Source organism: Scyliorhinus torazame, chromosome 7 (assembly GCF_047496885.1).
Source record: "Scyliorhinus torazame isolate Kashiwa2021f chromosome 7, sScyTor2.1, whole genome shotgun sequence".
NCBI classification, from domain to species: domain Eukaryota; kingdom Metazoa; phylum Chordata; class Chondrichthyes; order Carcharhiniformes; family Scyliorhinidae; genus Scyliorhinus; species Scyliorhinus torazame.
Window position 1 is genome coordinate 64,572,797 of NC_092713.1, and position 25,117 is coordinate 64,597,913.

General features: G+C 45.6%; 1 protein-coding gene and 1 long non-coding RNA gene across 8 annotated transcripts in view; one reads left to right on the plus strand and one right to left on the minus strand.

The window, feature by feature from the left end:
* Positions 1-25,117, plus strand: part of mast2 (microtubule associated serine/threonine kinase 2) — a 594,513-nt gene that overhangs the window by 305,588 nt on the left and 263,808 nt on the right. The gene's annotated exons all lie outside the window — the stretch shown is intronic.
* The window catches only part of LOC140426277 (uncharacterized), a 74,232-nt gene that overhangs the window by 48,584 nt on the left and 531 nt on the right, over positions 1-25,117 (minus strand). For all 4 annotated transcript variants that reach the window (XR_011948175.1, XR_011948174.1, XR_011948173.1 and 1 more), the window contains exon 2: positions 24,669-24,865. This is a non-coding gene — a long non-coding RNA (uncharacterized lncRNA). The remainder of the gene's footprint in view (positions 1-24,668; positions 24,866-25,117) is intronic.

The following is a 25,117-nucleotide window of genomic DNA, read 5'->3' on the forward strand; positions in this document are numbered from 1 at the left end:
AAAAGCCATCTAACCTACACTATGCCATTATCATCCATATGTTTATCCAATAAACTTTTAAATGCCCTCAATGTTGGCGAGTTCACTACTGTAGCAGGTAGGGCATTCCACGGCCTCACTACTCTTTGCGTAAAGAACCTACCTCTGACCTCTGTCCGAAATCTATTACCCCTCAGTTTAAAGTTATGTCCCCTCGTGCCAGCCATATCCATCCGCGGGAGAAGGCTCTCACTGTCCACCCTATCCAACCCCCTGATCATTTTGTATGCCTCTATTAAGTCTCCTCTTAACCTTCTTCTCTCCAACGAAAACAACCTCAAGTCCATCAGCCTTTCCTCATAAGATTTTCCCTCCATACCAGGCAACATCCTGGTAAATCTCCTCTGCACCCGCTCCAAAGCCTCCACGTCCTTCCTATAATGCGGTGACCAGAACTGTACGCAATACTCCAAATGCGGCCGTACCAGAGTTCTGTATATCTGCAACATGACCTCCCGACTCCGGAACTCAATCCCTCTACCAATAAAGGCCAACACTCCATAGGCCTTCTTCACAACCCTATCAACCTGGGTGGCAACTTTCAGGGATCTATGTACATGGACACCTAGATCCCTCTGCTCATCCACACTTTCAAGAGCTTTACCATTAGCCAAATATTCCGCATTCCTGTTATTCCTTCCAAAGTGAATCACCTCACACTTCTCTACATTAAACTCCATTTGCCACCTCTCAGCCCAGCTCTGCAGCTTATCTATACCCCTCTGTAACCTGCTACATCCTTCCACACTATCGACAACACCACCGACTTTAGTATCGTCTGCAAATTTACTCACCCACCCTTCTGCGCCTTCCTCTAGGTCATTGATAAAAATGACAAACAGCAACGGCCCCAGAACAGATCCTTGTGGTACTCCACTTGTGACTGTACTCCATTCTGAACATTTCCCATCAACCACCACCCTCTGTCTTCTTTCAGCTAGCCAATTTCTGATCCACATCTCTAAATCACCCTCAATCCCCAGCCTCCGTATTTTTTGCAATAGCCTACCATGGGGAACCTTATCAAACCTTATCATATGGCTGAAATCCGTATACACCACATCAACTGCTCTACCCTCGTCTACCTGTTCAGTCACCTTCTCAAAGAACTCAATAAGGTTTGTGAGGCATGACCTACCCTTCACAAAGCCATGCTGACTATCCCTGATCATATTATTCCTATCTAGATGATTATAAATCTTGTCTCTTATAATCCCCTCCAAGACTTTACCCACTACAGATGTGAGGCTCACCGGCCTATAGTTGCCGGGGTTGTCTCTGCTCCCCTTTTTGAACAAAGGGACCACATTTGCTGTCCTCCAGTCCTCTGGCACTATTCCTGTAGCCAATGATGACATAAAAATCAAAGCCAAAGGTCCAGCAATCTCTTCCCTGGCCTCCCAGAGAATCCTAGGATAAATCCCATCAGGTCCCGGGGACTTATCTATTTTCAGCCTGTCCAGAATTGCCAACACCTCTTCCCTACGTACCTCAATGCCATCTATTCTATTAGCCTGGGGCTCAGCATTCTCCTCCACAACATTATCTTTTTCCTGAGTGAATACTGACGAAAAATATTCATTTAGTATCTCGCCTATCTCTTCAGACTCCACACACAATTTCCCATCCCTGTCCTTGACTGGTCCTACTCTTTCCCTAGTCATTCGCTTATTCCTGACATACCTATAGAAAGCTTTTGGGTTTTCCTTGATCCTTCCTGCCAAATACTTCTCATGTCCCCTCCTCGCTACCTTGTAACTATCCATCGCCCCAACCGAAACTTCACACTTCATCTTCACATAGGCCTCCTTCTTCCTCTTAACAAGAGATTCCACTTCCTTGGTAAACCACGGTTCCCTCGCTCGACACCTTCCTCCCTGTCTGACCGGTACATACTTATCAAGAACACGCAGTAGCTGATCCTTGAACAAGCCCCACTTATCCAGTGTGCCCAACACTTGCAGCCTACTTCTCCACCTTATCCCCCCCAAGTCACGTCTAATGGCATCATAATTGCCCTTCCCCCAGCTATAACTCTTGCCCTGCGGTGTATACTTATCCCTTTCCATCATTAACGTAAACGTCACCGAATTGTGGTCACTGTCCCCAAAGTGCTCTCCTACCTCCAAATCCAACACCTGGCCTGGTTCATTACCCAAAACCAAATCCAACGTGGCTTCGCCTCTTGTTGGCCTGTCAACATATTGTTTCAGGAAACCCTCCTGCACACACTGTACAAAAAACGACCCATCTATTGTACTCGAACTATATCTTTTCCAGTCAATATTTGGAAAGTTAAAGTCTCCCATAATAACTACCCTGTTACTTTCGCTCATATCCAGAATCATCTTCGCCATCCTTTCCTCTACATCCCTAGAACTATTAGGAGGCCTATAAAAAAACTCCCAACAGGGTGACCTCTCCTTTCCTGTTTCTAACTTCAGCCCATACTACCTCGGAAGAAGAGTCCCCATCTAGCATCCTCTCCGCCACCGTAATACTGCTCTTGACTAGCAGCGCCACACCTCCCCCTCTTTTGCCTCCTTCTCTGAGCTTACTAAAACACCTAAACCCCGGAACCTGCAACATCCATTCCTGTCCCTGCTCTATCCATGTCTCCGAAATGGCCACAACATCGAAGTCCCAGGTACCAACCCATGCTGCCAGTTCCCCTACCTTGTTTCGTATACTCCTGGCATTGAAGTAGACACACTTCAAACCACCTACCTGAACACTGGCCCCCTCCTGCGACGTCAAATCTGTGCTCCTGATCTCTATACTCTCATTCTCCCTTACCCTAAAACTACAATCCAGGTTCCCCTGCTGCATTAGTTTAAACCCCCCCAAAGAGCACTAACAAATCTCCCCCCCAGGATATTTGTGCCCCTCAGGTTCAGATGTAGACCATCCTGTCTGTAGAGGTCCCACCTTCCCCAGAAAGAGCCCCAGTTATCCAGAAATCTGAATCCCTCCCGCCTGCACCATCCCTGTAGCCACGTGTTTAAATGCTCTCTCTCCCTATTCCTCATCTCACTATCACGTGGCACGGGCAACAACCCAGAGATAACAACTCTGTTTGTTCTAGTTCTGAGCTTCCATCCTAGCTCCCTGAAAGCCTGTCTGACATCCTTGTCCCCTTTCCTACCTATGTCGTTAGTGCCAATGTGGACCACGACTTGGGGCTGCTCCCCCTCCCCCCTAAGGACCCGGAAAACACGATCCGAGACATCACGTACCCTTGCACCTGGGAGGCAACATACCAAACGTGAGTCTCTCACGCTCCCACAAAATCTCCTATCTGTGCTCCTGACTATAGAGTCCCCAATTACTAATGCTCTGCTATTCTCCCCCCTTCCCTTCTGAGCAACAGGGACAGACTCCGTGCCAGAGGCCCGCACCCCATGGCTTACCCCTGGTAAGTCCCCCCCCCCCCACAAGTATCCAAAGCGGTATACTTGTTTCTCAGGGGAACGACCGCAGGGGATCCCTGCACTGACTGCTTTTTCCCAGTCCCTCTTAGAGTTACCCACCTATCTCCAATCTTTGGTGTAACTAATTCCCTGAAGCTGCTATCTATGACCCCTTCTGCCTCCCGAATGATCCGAAGTTCTTCCAACTCCAGCTCCAGTTCCCTAACTCGGTCTTGGAGGAGCTGGAGATGGCAGCACTTCCTGCAGGTAAAATCAGCAGGGACACTAACTGCATCCCTCACCTCAAACATCCTGCAGGAGGAACATTGCACTCCCTTCCCTGCCATTCCTCTAACTTTCTACCAAGATCTGGCTAACAACTAAATTAAATTTTTATAAAAAATAATAATAATATAATAAAATATGGTACTTCCCTCAGACCAATGGGTTTTATTATTAGGTTAGAGGAGGAGGGCGGGTGGGAGACACTACACGTGTAGTGTCTCGGGTTTCCTCTCCACCAGAATTTATTGGTGAGGGTCTTCCCAGACGTCCGCGGGTCGACTTCCTGTTCCCGCCTAAAAAACTAATTTAAAAAAAAGAAAAATTCTCAGCTCCTGCTGAAATTGACTAACCAGCCAGCTCCACTCCCGCCGAAATCGACTGGCCTGCCCGTGCAAAGACAAGTGCTTTTAAAGGACAGACTTACCTCCCAGCAACCACTTCCGCAATGCTCCCGCTGAAACTGACTCACCAGCTGTTCTCACGCCAAAATCGACTGGCCTGCCCCTGCAAAGACAAGTGCTTTTAAAGGTTGACCTACCTCCCAGCAGCCACTTCTGCAATGCTCCCGCTGAAACTGACTCACCAGCTGTTCTCCCGCCGAAATCGACCTGCCTTCCCCTGCAAAGACAAGTGCTTTTAAAGGACAGACTTACCTCCCAGCAACCACTTCCGCAATGCTCCCGCTGAAACTGACTCACCAGCTGTTCTCATGTCGAAATCGACTGGTCTGCCCCTGCAAAGACAAGTGCTTTTAAAGGTTGACTTACCTCCCAGCAGCCACTTCCGCAATGCTCCCGCTGAAACTGACTCACCAGCTGTTCTCCCGCCGAAATCGACTGGCCTGCCCCTGCAAAGACAAGTGCTTTTAAAGGACAGACTTACCTCCCAGCAACCACTTCCGCAATGCTCCCGCTGAAACTGACTCACCAGCTGTTCTCACGCCGAAATCGACTGGCCTGCCCCTGCAAAGACAAGTGCTTTTAAAGGTTGACTTACCTCCCAGCAGCCACTTCCGCAATGCTCCCGCTGAAACTGACTCACCAGCTGTTCTCCCGCCGAAAATCGACTGGCCTGCCCCTGCAAAGACAAGTGCTTTTAAAGGACAGACTTATCTCCCAGCAACCACTTCCGCAATGCTCCCGCTGAAACTGACTCACCAGCTGTTCTCACGCTGAAATCGACTCAATTGAATTGAACTAGGCACCTTCTGATTTTGTATGTCTTACAGTTTTGTGGATGATAACAACAAACCATTGGGAAAAATGAAGAATGGAGTCATTTTATTATACCAGAAATATCTGATGCAATACAATATTGAATTTTTCTTCTCTGAAATGTCTTAGGTGTGAACGAAGTTTACTTTGGTTTTGTGAGCACCAGCTGAAACACAAAATTAACGGGCACAATTCTCCCAAAATATTACTAAGTCATTTTGGTCTGGTTTGGCAGGGTGATTCCCGCTTGGTTTTTGGGTGCAATCCAGATCTGTATTCACCCACACTTGTCATTTTTTTGAGCTTGGGGAGCTTCTCCCTGAAAAACCACACACTTAGACCGCTCCTCTGAGATCGGGAAGCCATGTTTGAAGGGTGCACTGATCTCAAAGTTAGGTTGAGCCCCCCCCAACACCACCACCACCCCCAATCCATCCACCCACCCACCCACAAAGACCCCCTTCAGACATGGGCAACACCCCCAACCCGTGACTCTAGAGGGGAACCCCCCCCCATCACTAATCGCACGCATAATGCCCCCATTCCCCACCACACTCCCCAGGCATGAGGGTGACCTGGCCCCACACCCATCCACCCTTGACGACATGGCCTTCCTCAGGCCCTGCCCCATGGCACTGCCCCAGCACCAGGGCAGTGCACACCGCACACCCGGGCGCTGCCCCTGGCACACTGGCTGTGCCAACCTGCCACTCCCTAATAACTCATTTAAATATGCTGATCTGGATCATGCCCAGCTAGGACATGATCCAGATCGCTTCGGGCATAGCAGGTTGGGTGCATCGCGCGCGGTGAAATCTGTTTTTGGTCTCTCCTGCTATGTATCGGCATAACAAGATCAGCTCTGGGCGCAATGCAGTGGGAAAATTGTGCACGGCATTTAATTTTCATGTATTTATAGTATAGAAAACAATTCTGAAATTTAGTGAACGTCAAAATCCATGCAGTGTCCACAAGCACTGTTTTTCTAAATTTGCTTTTGTTGAAATTTGTGAACTTCAGGGCAAGGATGCCAGTGCCGTTGAAAAGAATGCCTTTTCACTGTTGTCAACCAATGCCAGTATCAAACGTTGTTAAATTAGGTATAGCATAGATTTCAAGGGAAGTTTAAATTGTACTGAATATTGGTAATCTAAATTGGGAGGCTATTAACTTTACCATGAGATTTACCAATTAAAAAGGTTATTTACACAGCAGGCCATTTAAAATAAATTTGAGGAGAGGCTACCTCTTGCAAAAATAGCTGTCAGCAGAGGTTCTTAACTAAACTTGGTGAAAGTCATCAGATTTTAATTTCCATTTGGGATGACACTGTGCTTTGAACAACCAGCATAGGATTTGGAGGAAACCTCTCAGATTTTCCCAGGTAAGGGTTTACGCAGCAGTTGTCCAGAAGGGCTCACTTCCCCTGGATAATTGAGCTGCGCTGTGGCCCATCCGACAAAGCGATTTGAATTGCTAACTTCAGATGGTTCTGCCACTGTTTCACAAGTAATTAATATGAAAGAGTTGGAAGAAATAGAAACACTTTTAACTTAAGCGTAACTAGTTTAAAGACTCTGACCGAGCCCCGCATAGGAACGCCATCCTGCACCAACCCCCAACGGTATTCCACACCACTGTCCCCCAAGCAACATCTGTGGAGACAGCCGATGTTTTAAATTTGAATTAGAATCGCATGGGGACCAGCAAAAAGCAAGAGAGTGGTGGTACCATCTTCACATTCCACCATCGGGAACGGCGCACCATGGTTAAAATTCCACCCTTTCACTCCATTTAAATAAAGATAAGGAACCCATGGCAGTTCACCATTCTATGCAAAGAAAATTTGATACCTTATTGCTGTCCCATAGGGTAGTTATTGTTCCTTATCCAAATACATTCCTTCAACACCAGTTTCAGAACACTATTCTTACTGCATCAGCGTGAGTGCTTCTATTTTGAACCCAAGCCATTCTTCAAATCATTACTAATTGGAAGCAATTTAGCGTTGCCTGAAGGGTAAATATTTTCTGTTGTGAGTTATGTTCTGTACTTTGATTGGAACAAGTATTATGCTGGTCCAAAGCTAAATATGCTGTTCCCATCTGAATTTCACAACTACATAACCTCTGGTGAGGTTTGACGATTTGGTGAGTGCTGCTGCTGCTTCAGCAGTTCCTTGGAGTCGAGGATGACTTGCTTCCACACCAAAAATCAGTTCTCGGGTGACTACGGTGACCAATGCATGAACTACAATCTCTGTCACACATGGGGAAGACAGTGTTTGGAGGAGCAGGTGGGTGCCTGTGTTGCCACATCCTCCTTCCGCTGTTGACTCTAGGCTTCAGCTTGCTCTTGGCGATGAAATCCAAAATGTTTGTTTCCTTCCTGGATGCTTTTCGTCCACTTCAAGCAGTCTTGGGGCAGGGATTCCCAGGTATCGATGGGGATGTTGCACTTTTTCAAAGAGGTTTTGAGGATGTCCTTGAAGCGTTTCTTCTTTCCTCCTGCAGCTTGTGTGCTGTGTCGAAGCTCCGCATAGAGTGAGTGCAGAAAATGGTTGGCAGATGACATTTTAAAAAATCATTCGAGGAAAGTGTTAGAATAGGGAGACTAGACTATTTATCGATGTACGATATACTTGAAAGTCATTTCACCCATTGCAAAAATAATGAACTAAAAGGAATTTCAAGATACACGCCTGAATCTGCAGGAAAATGCCAACATAGTTCATCATTCAGCTTTGTGTTTCATGGCTGGTGAAGTGAAGTTGATGCTGCACAAGGTGATTGCAACCTATCTCACAGAATTGACGTTACATCATGCAATGAAAGAAAGTGGAGGCAAACTTAAGGCACTGCTATTTGCACCATGGATGCTACATGTGTTTTCAGAGCACATGACTTAGTTTTGCTTCTGGCCTTCTACTAATCCAGAGTATCTCAAGACCATTTTGAGGAGGGTGTTGCTAGGTGAGTATAAAAGTACCTCCATTTATGGGCTGATAGCATTTTACTGCCTGTTGATCACCTGGCATGACTACTTGCAGTGCAGTGCCATTGAAACCATGATATGTGGTAGTTCGGGCATTTCTGAAGAAGCATTCTGCCTTAAGGTTCATCAGACATGCTCATATCTTCTTTGTACCATCAAATAAGCAGTCTTGGCTTTCTTTGGGAATGGGAGCATGTACTTATGCACAGCTTTGTTTGTAGATACTGGTGAATGGACACAGATATCTCTGATGCAGTGTGATCTGCCCAGAGGCTCTCTACTGAAGGATTGTAAAATGATCAACGCAAGGACAAAAAAGGAAGTTGGTGAATTTAATATCAACTCAAGTGCAGAAATAATAAAGAGTGAGAAAGGGAGATTGGATTAAGAAAGATAGAAAGGAAATGTAAAAAGCTGAACTTTCTGTGTCCAGTTCAGTTTGTATATTCCATGCAAGTACAACAACTTCACATGTTCAAAGCATTTCAGAGCCAGACAGCAAGACGACTTTCTCATAAAGTTAACGTTGAATGGCAGAGCGCTGTGACACGGATAGCAACTATTGGCTTTTTTAGATTAACCACATAATTTCCCTTTGCCTCAAATTGTGTGACAGCCGTGGCTCAGTTGGTGAACACCCTTGCCTTGGATTCCGAGTGGAAACAGGTCCCACTCCAGGACCTGAGCACACAATCAGGCCTGAAACTTCAATGCAGTACTGTCAGAGGGTGCTGTCTTTTAGATGCAATTTTAAACTGAGGACACATCTGTTCTCTCGTTGATGTGCAAGGTTTCTTGGCACGATTTGAAAGAAGAGTAAGGCAACTATTCCTGTTGCCGTTGCCAATATTTATCCCTCAACATACATCACATAAAGATTTAGATTATTTGGTCACTATCATGTTGCTGTTCGTGGTAGCTTGCTGTGCACAAATTGGCTGCCATGTTTTCAACCTTACAGCAGCTACTACACTTTAAAAAGTATTTCCTTTGCTGTGAAGCGCTTTGAGGAGTCCTGTGGTTATCAAAACTGCTATATCAAACTTTTCTATGAATTAAAAAAAGGGTGCGTGCCATTAGCTTCGCTGATATTTTGACAGGAAAATCTAGGTCAAATGTTTATTTTCCCCAGAGTATGCCTTATGTGAGCTCTGCTTGTCGTGCTGAACATAGTTCCTACAACTTCTCCATAAAATTAATTTAATTTAAAAAAATGTAACAATCAAGAACTATGATTAAATTACATTAATATAAATGTAGGATCACTTGAGAAATTAGCAAGTTGCTTATCGATAAATCTGCAAGCCGTGATAATGGCAACCTAATAATTAATCCACGTGTGAATTCTAACACATATTGACATTATAAGGAGTTAGCTAACAGTTGATACCCACACTGAAAGTCACTAGCGTTAAACTGACCTAAAACATTGAATTAAATCTATTTTAGCTGGGAAGCGACTTCAATACTTCGGCTTTTTAATCATCTTTATTGTCACAAGTCGGCTTACATTAACACTGCAATGAAGTTACTGTGAAAAGCCCCTAGTCGCCACATTCGGGGACCCATTCAGGTACACAAAGGAAGAATTCAGATTGTCCAAATTAGGTGATTACCTTGCCATTTATCTAAATTAAAATGTAGCCCAGCCAAACAGTCCCAGCAATCCATTGATTAGTACGTAATAGACTGGGAACAAATTTCAAAAACTTTTGAAAGTATTCTGTGTGTAGAAAGACTAGTTTATGTGAAACCCTCTGGTTAATTACATGCATGAGAAATATTTGAAGCATGGCCTTAAAATATTGTACATTGAAATAATTTATTCTTGCCACAATCTACTTCTTCCTGAAAGACAGCCCTTCTGACAACCATTCAGAGAACATCCCTATCATTTTCTCTAAAGGTGTAACAGTTTGAGATGTTGAAGCAGTATTGATGAGCAGAAGATGAAATTGCTGTTGAAGCAACTCAGCCACAACAGGATTCAATTCCACATTTAGCAGAAATAAAATTACAGAAGTCCTAAACCTGACATTTTGAACGAAAAGGGGCTGTTTAGCACAGGGCTAAATCGTTGGCTTTGAAAGCAGACCAAGGCAGGCCAGCAGCACGGTTCAATTCCCGTAACAGCCTCCCCGAACAGGCTCCGGAATGTGGCGACTAGGGGCTTTTCACAGTAACTTCATTGAAGCCTACTTGTGACAATAAGCGATTTTCATTTTCATTTCATTTCAAATGGCTGAACCAGTCATAAGACCATAAGACATAGGAGCAGAATTAGGAGCCCATCGAGTCTGCTCCGCCATTCAATCATGGCTGATATTTTTCTCATCCCCATTCTCCTGCCTTCTCCCTAAAACCCCTGATCCCCTTATTGATCAAAAACCTATCTCTGTTTTAAAGATACTCAGTGATTTGGCCTCCACAGCCTTCTGTAGCAAAGAGTTCCACAGATTCATCACACTCTGGCTTAAGAAATTCCTCCTCATCTCTCTTTTAAAAAAAAAAAAAAAATTTAGAGTACCCAATTCATTTTTTCCAATTAAGGTGCAATTTAGCGTGGTCAATCCACCTACCTTGCACATTTTTGGGTTGTGGGGGCGAAATCCACGCAAACATGGGGAGAATTTGCAAACTCCACACGGACAGTGTCCCAGAGCTGGGATCGAACCTGGGACCTCAGTGCCATGAGACTGCAGTGCTACCACTGTGCCACCATGCTGCCCCTCTCATCTCTGTTTTAAAGGATCGTCCCTTTAGTCGGAGATTGTGTCCTCTGCTTCTAGTTTTTCCTAGAAGTGGAAACATTCTCTCCATGTCCACTCTATCCAGGCCACGCAGATCCCTACTTCTGTTGTGGGCAAAGTCTTGGAAAGGTTTATAAGAGATAGAGTTTGCACTGAGTGCTGAATTTGGTGCTTTTTGAGTGCGATAGTGAGAGTTTGGTGACCGAGGGAGTGCTGAATTTGGTGCTTTTTGAGTGCGATAGTGAGAGTTTGGTGACCGAGGGAGTTAGGTGAGGAGGGAGTAAGGTGCTCCTTTCATTTTGTTTCCGACATTTCCGCAAAGAGTGCGAAGAGAGCCAGGAGTTTACAGGAAGTGTAGCTGACTGGGAGCAGAGTCGGAGGGCGGAGATCTAGTTAGTCCACACAGCAGCTATATTCTTTAAGGTAAGAGGGGATGGAGGCTAGGCCAGTTACATGCTCCTCCTGTAGGATGTGGGTGGTGAGGGATACCACCGGTGTCCCCACTGACTATACCTGTGGGAAGTGCACCCAACTTCAGCTCCTCAAAGACCGTGTTAGGGAACTGGAGCTGAAGCTGGATGAACTTCGGATCATCCGGGAGGCAGAGGGGGTGATTGAGAAGAGTTACAGGGAGGTAACCACACCCAAGGTACAGGACAAGAATAGCTGGGTTACAGTCAGGGGGAAAAAAACAAACAGGCAGACAGTGCAGGGATCCCTCGTGGCCGTTCCCCTTCAAAACAAGTATACCGTTTTGGATGCTGTTGGGGGGGATGACCTACCGGGGGAAGGCCCTAGCGGTCAGGTCTCTGGCACGGAGTCTGGCACTGGGGCTCAGAAGGGAAGGGGGGAGAATAGAAAAGCAATAGTTGTAGGAGATTCAATGGTTAGGGGAATAGATAGGAGATTCTGTGGTCGCGAGCGAGACTCCCGGAAGGTATGTTGCCTCCCGGGTGCCAGGGCCAGGGATGTCTCGGATCGTGTCTTCAGGATCCTTAAGGGGGAGGGTGAACAGCCAGAAGTCGTGGTGCACATTGGTACCAACGACATAGGTAGGAAAAGGGGTGTGGAGGTAATAAACAAGTTTAGGGAGTTAGGCTGGAAGTTGAAAGCCAGGACAGACAGAGTTGTCATCTCTGGTTTGTTGCTGGTGCCACGTGATAGCGAGGCTAGGAATAGGGAGAGAGTGCAGTTGAACACGTGGCTGCAGGAATGGTGTAGGAGGGAGGGCTTCAGGTATTTGGATAATTGGAGCGCATTCTGGGGAAGGTGGGACCTGTACAAGCAGGACGGGTTGCATCTGAACCAGAGGGGCACCAATATCCTGGGAGGGAGGTTTGCTAGTACTCTTCGGGAGGGGTTAAACTAATTTGGCAGGGGAATGGGAACCGGATTTGTAGTCCAGCAACTAAGGTAGCCGATATTCAGGACGCCAAAGCATGTAATGAGGCAGTGGGGAAGGGAACACTGACAAAGGAAAGTATTTGCAGGCACGGAGATGGGTTGAAGTGTGTATACTTCAACGCAAGAAGCATCAGGAATAAGGTGGGTGAACTTAAGGCATGGATCGGTACTTGGGACTACGATGTGGTGGCCATCACGGAAACTTGGATAGAAGAGGGGCAGAAATGGTTGTTGGAGGTCCCTGGTTATAGATGTTTCAATAAGATTAGGGAGGGTGGTAAAAGAGGTGGGGGGTGGCATTATTAATTAGAGATAGTATTACAGCTGCAGAAAGGCAGTTCGAGGAGTATCACCCTATTGAGGTAGTATGGGTTGAAGTCAGAAATAGGAAAGGAGCAGTCACCTTGTTAGGAGTTTTCTATAGGCCCCCCAATAGTAACAGAGATGTGGAGGAACAGATTGGGAAACAGATTTTGGAAAGGTGCAGAAGTCATAGGGTAGTAGTCATGGGCGACTTTAACTTCCCAAATATTGAGTGGAAACTCTTTAGATCAAATAGTTTGGATGGGGTGGTGTTTGTGCAGTGTGTCCAGGAAGCTTTTCTAATGCAGTATGTAGATTGTCCGACCAGAGGAGGGGCAATATTGGATTTAGTACTGGGTAATGAACCAGGGCAAGTGATAGATTTGTTAGTGGGGGAGCATTTCGGAGATAGTGACCACAATTCTATGACTTTCACTTTAGTAATGGAGAGGGATAGGTACGTGCAACAGGGCAAGGTTTACAATTGGGGGAAGGGTAAATACGATGTTGTCAGACAAGAATTGAAGTGCATAAGTTGGGAACATAGGCTGGCAGGGAAGGACACAAGTGAAATGTGGAACTTGTTCAAGGAACAGGTGCTACGTGTCCTTGATATGTATGTGCCTGTCACGCAGGGAAGAGATGGTCGAGTGAGGGAACCATGGTTGACAAGAGAGGTTGGATGTCTTGTTAAGAGGAAAAAGGTGACTTATGTAAGGCTGAGGAAACAAGGTTCAGACAGGGCATTGGAGGGATACAAGATAGCCAGGAGGGAACTGAAGAAAGGGATTAGGAGAGCTAAGAGAGGGCATGAACAATCTTTGGCGGGTAGGATCAAGGAAAACCCCAAGGCCTTTTACACATATGTGAGAAATATGAGAATGACTAGAGCGAGGGTAGGTCCGATCAAGGACAGTAGCGGGTGATTGTGTATTGAGTCTGAAGAGATAGGAGAGGTCTTGAATGAGTATTTTTCTTCTGTATTTACAAATGAGAGGGGCGATATTGTTGGAGAGGACAGTGTGAAACGGATTGGTAAGCTCGAGGAAATACTTGTCAGGAAGGAAGATGTGTTAGGCATTTTGAAAAACTTGAGGATAGACAAGTCCCCCGGGCCTGACGGGATATATCCAAGGATTCTATGGGAAGCAAGAGATGAAATTGCAGAGCCGTTGGCAATGATCTTTTCGTCCTCACTGTCAACAGGGGTGGTACCAGGGGATTGGAGAGTGGCGAATGGCGTGCCCCTGTTCAAAAAAGGAACTAGGGATAACCCTGGGAATTACAGGCCAGTTAGTCTTACTTCGGTGGTAGGCAAAGTAATGGAAAGGGTACTGAAGGATAGGATTTCTGAGCATCTGGAAAGACACTGCTTGATTAGGGATAGTCAGCACGGATTTGTGAGGGGTAGGTCTTGCCTTACAAATCTTATTGAATTCTTTGAGGAGGTGACAAAGCATGTGGATGAAGGTAAAGCAGTGGATGTAGTGTACATGGATTTTAGTAAGGCATTTGATAAAGTTCCCCATGGTAGGCTTATGCAGAAAGTAAGGAGGCATGGGATAGTGGGAAATGTGGCCAGTTGGATAACGAACTGGCTAACCGATAGAAGTCAGAGAGTGGTGGTGGATGGCAAATATTCAGCCTGGATCCCAGTTACCAGTGGCGTACCGCAGGGATCAGTTCTGGGTCCTCTGCTGTTTGTGATTTTCATTAATGACTTGGATGAGGGAGTTGAAGGGTGGGTCAGTAAATTTGCAGACGATACGAAGATTGGTGGAGTTGTGGATAGTAAGGAGGGCTGTTGTCGGCTGCAAAGAGACATAGATAGGATGCAGAGCTGGGCTGAGAAGTGGCAGATGGAGTTTAACCCTGAAAAGTGTGAGGTTGTCCATTTTGGAAGGACAAATATGAATGCGGAATACAGGGTTAACGGTAGAGTTCTTGGCAATGTGGAGGAGCAGAGAGACCTTGGGGTCTATGTTCATACATCTTTGAAAGTTGCCACTCAAGTGGATAGAGCTGTGAAGAAGGCCTATGGTGTGCTCGCGTTCATTAACAGAGGGATTGAATTTAAGAGCCGTGAGGTGATGATGCAGCTGTACAAAACTTTGGTAAGGCCACATTTGGAGTACTGTGTACAGTTCTGGTCGCCTCATTTTCGGAAGGATGTGGAAGCTCTGGAAAAGGTGCAAAGAAGATTTACCAGGATGTTGCCTGGAATGGAGAGTAGGTCTTACAAGGAAAGGTTGAGGGTGCTAGGCCTTTTCTCATTAGAGCAGAGAAGGTTGAGGGGCGACTTGATAGAGGTTTATAAGATGATCAGGGGAATAGATAGAGTAGACAGTCAGAGACTTTTTCCCCGGGTGGAACACACCATTACAAGGGGACATAAATTTAAGGTGAAAGGTGGAAGATATAGGAGGGATATCAGAGGTAGGTTCTTTACCCAGAGAGTAGTGGGGGCATGGAATGCACTGCCTGTGGAAGTAGTTGAGTCGGAAACATTAGGGACCTTCAAGCAGCTATTGGATAGGTACATGGATGACGGTAAAATGATATAGTGTAGATTTATTTGTTCTTAAGGGCAGCACGGTAGCATTGTGGATAGCGCAATTGCTTCACAGCTCCATGGTCCCAGGTTCGATTCCGGCTTGGGTCATTGTCTGTGCGGAGTCTGCACGTCCTCCCCGTGTCTGCGTGGGTTTCCTCCGGGTGCTCCGGTTTCCTCCCACAGTCCAAAGATGTGCGGGTTAGGTGAATTGGCCAATGATAAATTGCCCTTAATGTCCAAATTGCCCTTGGTGTTGGGTGGAGGTGTTGAGTTTGGGTATGGTTCTCTGTCCAAGAGCCGGTGCAGACTCAAAGGGCCGAATGGCCTCCTTCTGCACTGTAAATTCAATGATAATCTATGATTAATCTAGGACATAGGTTCGGCACAACATCGTGGGCCGAAGGGCCTGTTCTGTGCTGTATTTTCTATGTTATAGAATCATAGAAGTTTACAGCATGGAAACAGGCCCTTCGGCCCAACCAGTCCATGCCGCCCAGTTTTTTACCATTAAGCTAGTCCCAGTTGCCCGCACTTGGCCCATAACCCTCTATACCCATCTTACCCATGTAACCATCTAAATGCTTTTTGAAAGACACAATTGTACCCGCTTCTACTACTACCTCTGGCAGCCCATTCCAGACACTCACTACCCTCTGAGTGAAGAAATTGCCCCTCTGGGCCCTTCTGAATCTCTCCCCTCTCACCTTAAACCTATGCCCTCTAGTTTTAGACTCCCCTACCTTTGGGAAAAGATGTTGACTATCTACCTTATCTATGCCCCTCATTATTTTATAGACCTCTATAAGATCACCCCTAAGCCTCCTACGCTCCAGGGAAAAAAGTCCCAGTCTATCCAGCCTCTCCTTATAACTCAAACCATCAAGTCCCGGCAACATCCTAGTAAATCTTTTCTGCACTCTTTCTAGTTTAATAATATCCTTTCTATAATAGGGTGACCAGAACTGCACACAGTATTCCAAGTGTGGCCGTACCAATGTCTTGTACAACTTCAACAAGACGTCCCAACTCCTATATTCAATGTTCTGACCAATGAAACCAAGCATGCCGAATGCCTTCTTCACCACCCTGTCCACCTGCGACTCCACCTTCAAGGAGCTATGAACCTGTACTCCTAGATCTCTTTGTTCTATAACTCTCCCCAACGCCATACCATTAACTGAGTAGGTCCTGGCCTGATTCGATCTGCCAAAATGCATCACCTCACATTTATCTAAATTAAACTCCATCTGCCATTCGTCGGCCCACTGGCCTAATTGATCAAGATCCCGTTGCAATCCTAGATAACCTTCTTCACTATCCACTGTGCCACCAATCTTGGTGTCATCTGCAAACTTACTAACCATGCCTCCTAAATTCTCATCCAAATCATTAATATAAATCACAAATAACAGTGGACCCAGCACCGATCCCTGAGGCACACCACTGGTCACAGGCCTCCAGTTTGAAAAACAACCCTCTACAACCACCCTCTGCCTTCTGTCGTCCAGCCAATTTTGAATCCAATTGGCAACCTCACCCTGGATCCCGTGAGCTTTAACCTTCTGCAACAACCTACCATGCGGTACCTTGTCAAAGGCTTTGCTAAAGTCCATGTAGACAACGTCTACTGCACTACCCTCATCTACCTTCTTGGTCACTCCCTCAAAAAACTCAATCAAATTTGTGAGACATGATTTTCCACGCACAAAGCCATGCTGACTGCCCCGAATCAGTCCTTGCCTCTCTAAATGCTTGTAGATCCTGTCTCTCAGAATACCTTCTAGCAACTTACCTACTACAGACGTTAGGCTCACCGGTCTGTAGTTCCCAGGCTTTTCCCTGCTGCCCTTCTTAAACAAGGGCACAACATTCGCCACTCTCCAATCTTCAGGCACCTCACCTGTGGCTGCCGATGATTCAAATATCTCGGTTAGGGGACCCGCAATTTCCTCCCTAGCCTCCCACAACATCCTGGGATACATTTCATCAGGTCCCGGGGATTTATCTACCTTGATGCGCTTTAAGACTTCCAGCACCTCCTCCTCTGTAATATGCACACTTCTCAAGACATCACTATTTATTTCCCTTAGTTTCCTAACATCCATGCCTTTCTCCACCGTGAATACCGATGAGAAATATTCATTCAGGATCTCACCCAACTCTTGTGGCTCTGCACATAAATGCCCTTGTTGATCCTTAAGAGGCCCTACTCTGTCCCTAGTTACTCTTTTCCCCTTTATGTATCTGTAGAATCTCTTTGGATTCTCCCTTGCATTATTTGCCAAAGCAATTTCATGTCCCCTTTTTGCCCTCCTGATTTCCCTCTTAACTCTATTTCGACAATCTCTATACTCTTCAAGGGATCTACTTGATCCCAGTTGCTTATGTACGTCATATGCCTCCTTCTTCTTTTTGACCAGAGTCTCAATATCTCGAGTCATCCAGGGTTCCCTACTTCTACCAGCCTTGCCCTTCACTCTAAAGGGAATGTGCTTACCCTGCACCCTGGTTAACACATTTTTAAAAGCTTCCCATTTACCAGCCGTCCCTTTGTCTGCTAATAGTCTCCCCCAATCTACCTCTGCAAGTTCCTGTCTGATACCATCAAAATTGGCCTTGCCCCAATTAAGAATTTTAACTCTTGGGCCAGACCTATCATTCTCCATAGCTATCTTAAAACTAATGGAATTATGGTCACTTGTCCCAAAGTGATCCCTCACTAGCACTTCTATCACTTGCCCTTCCTTATTTCCCAAGACGAGGTCAAGTTTTGCCCCCTCTCTAGTCGGTCCATCCACATACTGAATGAGAAATTCCTCCTGAATACACTCAACAAATTTCCCTCCATCCAAGCCCCTAATGCTATGACTGTCCCAGTCAATGTTGGGAAAGTTAAAGTCCCCTACTACTACCACCCTATTATTCTTGCAGCTATCTGTAATCTCCTTACATATTTGCTCCTCAATTTCCCGCTGACTATTTGGGGGCCTGTAGTACAGTCCTACCAAGGTGATCTCTCCCTTCTTATTTTTCAGTTCCACCCATATAGACTCAGTGGGCGAACCCTCGGATATATCCCCTCTAAGTACTGCCGTGATGTTCTCCCTAATCAAAAACGCCACTCCCCCTCCTCTCTTACCTCCTGTTCTATCCTTTCTATAGCATCTGTAGCCCGGAACATTGAGCTGCCAGTCCTGCCCCTCCCTTAGCCATGTTTCAGTCATAGCTATAATATCCCAGTCCCATGTGCCCGTCCATGCCCTGAGTTCATCCGCTTTGCCCGTCAGGCCCCTTGCATTGAAATAAATGCAGTTTAATGTAGACCTTCCTTGCTCTCTGCCCTGCTTTCTCTGGTCATGCTTTACACACTCTCCCTTCCTGCCTTTTGTTTCTGTCCCCACTGACTTCCTACATCGGTTCCCATCCCCCTGGCACATTAGTTTAAACCTATGTTCTATGTTCTATGGATGTATAATCATCTGGAATGGAATAATTTGATTAGAGATAGTCAACACGGTTTTGTGAAGAGTAGGTTGTGCCTCACAAACCTTATTGAGTTCTTTGAGAAGGTGACCAAACAGGTGGATGAGGGCAAAGCAGTTGATGTGGTGTATATGGGTTTCAGTAAAGCGTTTGATAAGGTTCCCCACGATAGGGTACTGCAGAAAATATGGAGGCATGGGATTCAGGGTGATTTAGCAGTTTGGATCAGAAATTGGCTAGCTGGAAGAAGACAAAGGGTGGTGGTTGATGGAAAATGTTCAGCCTGGAGTCCAGTTACTCGTGGTGTACCACAAGGATCTGTTTTGGGGCCACTGCTCTTTGTCATTTTTATAAATGACCTGGAGGAGGGCGTAGAAGGATGGGTGAGTAAATTTGCAGATGACACTAAAGTCGGTGGAGTTGTGGACAGTGCGGAAGGATGTTACAAGTTACAGAGGGACATAGATAAGCTGCAGCGCTGGGCTGAGAGGTGGCAAATGGAGTTTAATGCAGAAAAGTGTGAGGTGATTCATTTTGGAAGGGATAACAGGAAGGCAGAGTACTGGGCTAATGGTAAGATTCTTGATTGTGTGGATGAGCAGAGATCTCGGTGTCCATGTACATAGATCCCTGAAAGTTTCCACCCAGGTTGAGAGGGTTGTTAAGAAGGTGTACGGTGTGTTAGCTTTTATTGGTAGAGGGATTGAGTTTTGGAGCCATGATGTCATGTTGCAGCTGTACAAAACTCTGGTGCTGCCGCATTTGGAGTATTGTGTGCAATTCTGGTCGCCGCATTATAGGAAAGATGTGGAAACATTGGAAAGGGTGCAGAGGGGATTTACCAGAATGTTGCTTGGTATGGAGGGAAGATCTTATGAGGGAAGACTGAGGGACTTGAGACTGTTTTCGTTAGAGAGAAGAAGGTTAAGAGGTGACTTTATTGAGGTATACAAGATGATTAGAGGATTGGATAGGGTGGACAGTGAGAGCCTTTTTCCTCGGATGGTGATGTCCAGCACGAGGGGACATAGCTTTAAATTGAGGGGAGATAGATATAGGACAGATGTCAGAGGTAGGTTCTTTAGTCAGAGAGTACTAAGGGCGTGGAATGCCCTGCCTGCAACAGTAGTGGACTCGCCAACACTAAGGGCATTCAAATGGTCATTGGATAGACATATGGACGATAAGGGAATAGTGTAGATGGGCTTTAGAGTGGTTTCACAGGTCGGCGCAACATTGAGGGCCGAAGGTCCTGTACTGCGCTGTAATGTTCTATGTTCTAATTAGATGCTAATCAACAGATCCTCATGGGCGCAGTTTGGAAAGTTAATTTAATGGGCACGATTCACCCAAATAGGAACAAGTCACATAATGAGCGTGTTTAGCCACGTTTTTCCTGGCGCTCGCAGTGCTGAGACATGGCTATTCAAGTGACTCGCTTTGTATAAGGGGTCTCAATGGGCACTACACGGCCAAGGCTGCACATAACCCCGTTTTGAACAATGGGGGGCTCCACTTACCGGAACGCCACAGTGTCGCGAGAGATCGGGATGCCATTTTACTTCCCGATCTCCGAGGCGCCCAAAGCGCTCACCAACCTCCCCTCCAGCCGAACATGCTATGGGAGGGACCCAGGCCCAACTCCTCTTGCGCAACAAAAGTTAGCATGGCACCTTGGCAGGGCCAATTTGGCACCCTGGCAGTAACCATGCCAGCTGGAAATGCCATCTGGGCACCTTGGCAGAGCCAGTCTGGCATCCAGGAGACACTGCTAGGGTTCCAGATTGGCACTGCTAGGGTGCCCAGGTGGCGCCAGAAGTGCCAGAGCACCACTCTGCCCAAAGGACCTGCAGCTGTGGACTTCCGATCCACTGGTTACCCCCCAACCCCCCGAGTACCGTTCCGTCTCGTCCCCGTTTGTGGGGACCAATGCGGAATGGCGCTCGCCCGAGGTCTCTGAGGCGAAGGGGATGAATCACAAAGCCTCAGGTACTCCGGAATCTTCATTGGAGTGAGGCTAGTTGCCTCTTGGATTAGCTGTGGAAGGGGCTTGGAGCAATTAGACTAAAGAAAATAGGAGACGGGCCAATTTCAGTAGGTTGAGAACATATTTGGCCTGTTTAAATTTGAATCAAAGATTGGCAGGCAAAACGTTAATCAAGTAATGGGCAGCCTTTAAAGAGAGGATGGTTTGCATTCAGCCTAAGTTCATTCCCATGCAGAGTAAAGGTAAGGCAAACAAACCCAGAGCTCCCCATACAACGAAAGACCTGATGAGTAAGATGGAACAGCAGAAGTGGGTGACAGATTTCAGGGTGACAAGTGAGAACTGTATATTAAAAGTTCAGAGGGCAGTGAAAAGGGAAATAGAGGGCAAAGAGAGAATGTGAGAATAGACTTCCAAAATCATCTATATGCAAATAAATAGTAGGCAGGCAAATATAGGAATGGTGGGGCCATTTTGCAACAAAAAAAATTGAATCTATGAATCGAACCAGAGGGCTGGTTTCAGATGCCAAATAAGTACTTGCCATTTATCTTTGGCAACATCATCTTCATGGGTCAAGTTACAGCAAAAGAGGATGCGGTTGAGATGCAGGATAAGCTAATAATTATTCAAAAGAAGGTATTGGAAAGCCTGGTTGTAAAGTTTATAAACCATCATGCCCAAGTGGGATGCATTCTAGGTTTCTGAGCGAAGTAAGAAGAGTGGAAGTTACCAGCCATAATCAACTAATTCTCCTTAGATCTAGGACTGTTGCCAGAGGAGTGGAGAGTTGCAAATGTTATATCCTTGTTCCAAAAATGGTGTTTGGATAAACCTAGCAACTAAAGGCCAGTTTAACCTGGAGGTGGAGAAGCTTTTAGAAATTATAATCCAGAACAGAATAAACAGCATGGAATAATTAAAGAAAGTCAGTACGGATTTATTAACGGCAAATTATATTTAGCTAACTTACCAAAAATACATTTGATGAAATGCCACATAATTGGCTTGTCAGCAAAGCTGAAACTAGTGGAATAAAAGGGGCAATGGCAGTATGGATACAAAATTGGCCAAGTGACAGGAAACCAAGAATAGTGAATAGGTGAGTGGTTGTTTTTTGGGCTTGAGGAGATATATAGTTGGATTTCCAGGAGGCCTGTCTGTGGGCCACTGCTTTGCTTGATCTATACTAATGACCTAGACCCAAGATATAAAACTTGGAAATGTAGTGTCCTGTATGTAAGGAGGATGGTGATGGACTGCGAGTGGACATAGACAGGCTGGTGGAATGGGTGGACAAGTGGCAGATGGAATTTAATGCAGATAAGTGTGAAGGGGTACACGTTTTGGTAGGAAGGATTAGGAGAAACTAAAGGGTACAATTCTAAAGGAGTTGCAGGAACCGGTAGACTTGACGGTACAAGTGCACAAATCATTGAAGGTGACGGAGCTCATGGGAAAAGCAATTCAAAAAGCATATGGAATCTTGGGCTTTACAACTAGAGACTTGCAATACAAAAGCAAGGAAGTTATGATGAACTTTTAAAGGCATCTACCCAGAAATGTGGAAAATTGCCCAGGTGTGTCCTGTACACAAGAAACGGGACAAGTGCAACCCAGCCAATACCGCCCTATCAGTCGACTCTCCATCATCAGCAAAGTGATGGAAGGAGTCATCAACAGTGCTATCAAGCAGCATTTACTCAGCAATAACCTGCCCACGGATGCTCAGTTTGGGCTCCGCCAGGATCACTCAGCTCCTGACCTCATGACAGCCTTGGTTCAAACATGGACAAAAGAGTTGAATGCCAGAGGTGAGGTGAGAGTGACTGCCCTTGACATCAAGGCAGCATTTGACCGAGTATGGCATCAAGAAGCCCAAGCTAAATTGGAGTCAATGGGAATCGGGGAAAAGTCTGTACTGGTTGGAGTCATACCTGGCACAAAGGAAGATGGTTGTGGTGATGGGAGTTCAATCATCTCAGCTTCATGGCATCACTGTCGGAGTTCTTCAGGGGAGTGTCCCAGGCCCAACCATCTGCAGCTGCTTCATCAATGACTTCCCTTCCATCATAAACCTGGACAATATCCATGCTTGAGCTGATGAGTGGCAAGTTACATTTGCGCCACAGAAGTGGCAGGCAATGACCATCTCCGACAAGAGAGGATCTAACCATTGCCCCATGACAGTCAATGGCATTACCATCACTGAATCTCCCACATTCAACATCAACATCGCCACCTGACCCCCACCAAAACCTGTCCACCATCCACAAGGCACAAGTCAGGAGTGTAATGGAATATAATAATAATTGCTTATTATCACAAGTAGACTTCAATGAAGTTACTGTGAAAAGACCCTAGTCGCCACATTCCGGAGCCTGTTGGGGGAGGCTGGTACGGGAATTGAACCCGCACAGCACGGTCAATGCTAATTATGATTATTGATAATTGTCACAAAAGAAGCCAATGCAATTGTACAAAGTCTTCAGCATGTAATGCCAATGGTGTGGTATTCAAAACATGATGAATGCGACATCATGACTCTGACTGAAAAGCAAACAAGCATTTATTCAAATATTTCCAACATGGAAAAATAATTTTGGATTTCAAATTAAATGGAACGCAAATACCAAGGTTCCAACGTTACTGTCATAACTTGGTTCGTCAATTCCTACTTCAACTTATTTGCATTTTCTTTTTACACAAGATATACAAACTTCAATTCAGTTTGCAAGTCATACTCGAAACATTAACTGTTTCTCTCTCCACAGATGCTGCCATGCCTAAGTATTTCAGCAACCACAGAATTTTGCATTTGTTAAGCAGGTTTAATTCCAAAGCAACAGTGTCAACTTAATTCATAAAACCAGTGGCCATTTTTCTTTTCCCTACATCGTTTTCAAATCATAGAATGGATACAGCACAAAGGAGGCGATTTGGTCTATTGAATCTGTGTCAACTCTCTTCAAGAGCAATCCAGCTCATCCCACTCACATAGTACTGGATGTTTGTCCCTTCATGTACTTATTCAATTCCATCAATTGAATCTGTCTACATCACCATTTAAGGCAATACATTACAGATCATTCACAACATAAGAAAGCTTTTCCTTGTGTTGTATTTGATTCTTCTGCCATTCACCTTAAATTTCAGTTTAACCAATTTGAACCAATTTCGGAATGTGGCGACTAGGGCTTTTCACAGTAACTTCATTGAAGCCTACTTGTGACAATAAGCTATTATTATTATTATTATTATTATTAATAATAATTTTCTCTGTTTCCTCCCTAACTAGTCCGTCTGGGCCCCTTATGTTTTTGAGCATCACCATCAAATTTCATCTCAACCTTCTCTGCTGCAAGAAGAAAATTGATCCCTCTAATTGGTCTCTAAGTCTCTTCATCCCTTGAACTATTTTCATTAATCGCTTCTGCATCTGCTCAGAGGCTTTCACATGCTTCCTAAAGCACATTGTCCAGAATTGAGGCCAAACCAGAGTTTTTTTCCCATTCATTTACGAGATGTGGGCGTCACTGACTAGGTCAGCATTTATTGCCCATCTCAAGTTGCCCCGCAGAGGTGGTGGTGAGCTGCCTTCTTGAACCGCTGCAGTCCCTGAGGTGTAGGTACACCCACAGTGCTGTTAGGGTGGGATTCCCAGGATTTTGCCCCAGCAGCAGTGAAGGAACGGCGATATATTTCCAAGTCAGGGTGGTGAGTGACTTGGAGAAAAACCTCCAAGTGATGGGGTTCCCAGGTATCTGCTGCTCTTGTCCTTCTAGATGGTAGAAAGTTTGGTCATGGTTTTGGAAGGTGCTGTCTAAAGAACCTTGGTGAGTTACTGCAGTGCATCTTGTATATGGTACACACAGTTGTGACTGTTTGTCGCTGGTGCAGGGTGTGAATGTTTGTGGAAGGGGGGCCAAACAAGCAGGCTGCTTTGTCTAGATGGTGTCAGGCTTGAGTGTTGTTGGAGCTGCACTCATCCAGGCGAGTGGCGAGTACAGCTGGCTTGTAATGCAGAACAAGGCCAGCAGCGTGGGTTCAATTCCCGTACCAGCCTCCCCGAACAGGCGCCGGAATGTGGCGACTAGGGGTTTTTCGCAGTAACTTCATTGAAGCCTGACAATAAGTGATTATTATTATTATTAGTGACTGCCACAATAGACAGGATGATTCGCCGACGCCCCATTACAAACTGTATGGTGTCCAAGTACTTAGTTGAGAGCTGTTTTTACTTGCCCCAGTGATGATTTTGCCTTAGAAGTCAACGATGTTTCTCCTGACCTCACTCCCAATGGTGTCCGTGCCTGGATCTCCAGCTCTAATTCCATCTTCAGGTTCACAAAATCGTCTTCAAAAGTTGTTTTTCTCCCGTTTTTTTTCTTAAGACCAAGAATCTCGTCACCGGTTTATTTTTCTTATGCTCTTTGTTGTAGCTGCAAGAGAGAGAATCAGAGAGCGTCACATGTTGAGTTTGTATTACACAGTGCAAGGAGTTTATTTATAAGATGTTGCTCAAACAGAGTACAATGGTGAACTCCACAAAAGCCCTCAATGCTCCGATGATATCATTGCAAAGCACGTGACATTACATCGGCAAATAGTTTTACTCTGATACAGAGGGATTCCAAAGAACTCTCTGCTATTTTCCCAAAGTTGCCATTCTTCATAAGTAAGTCTAGACAGTA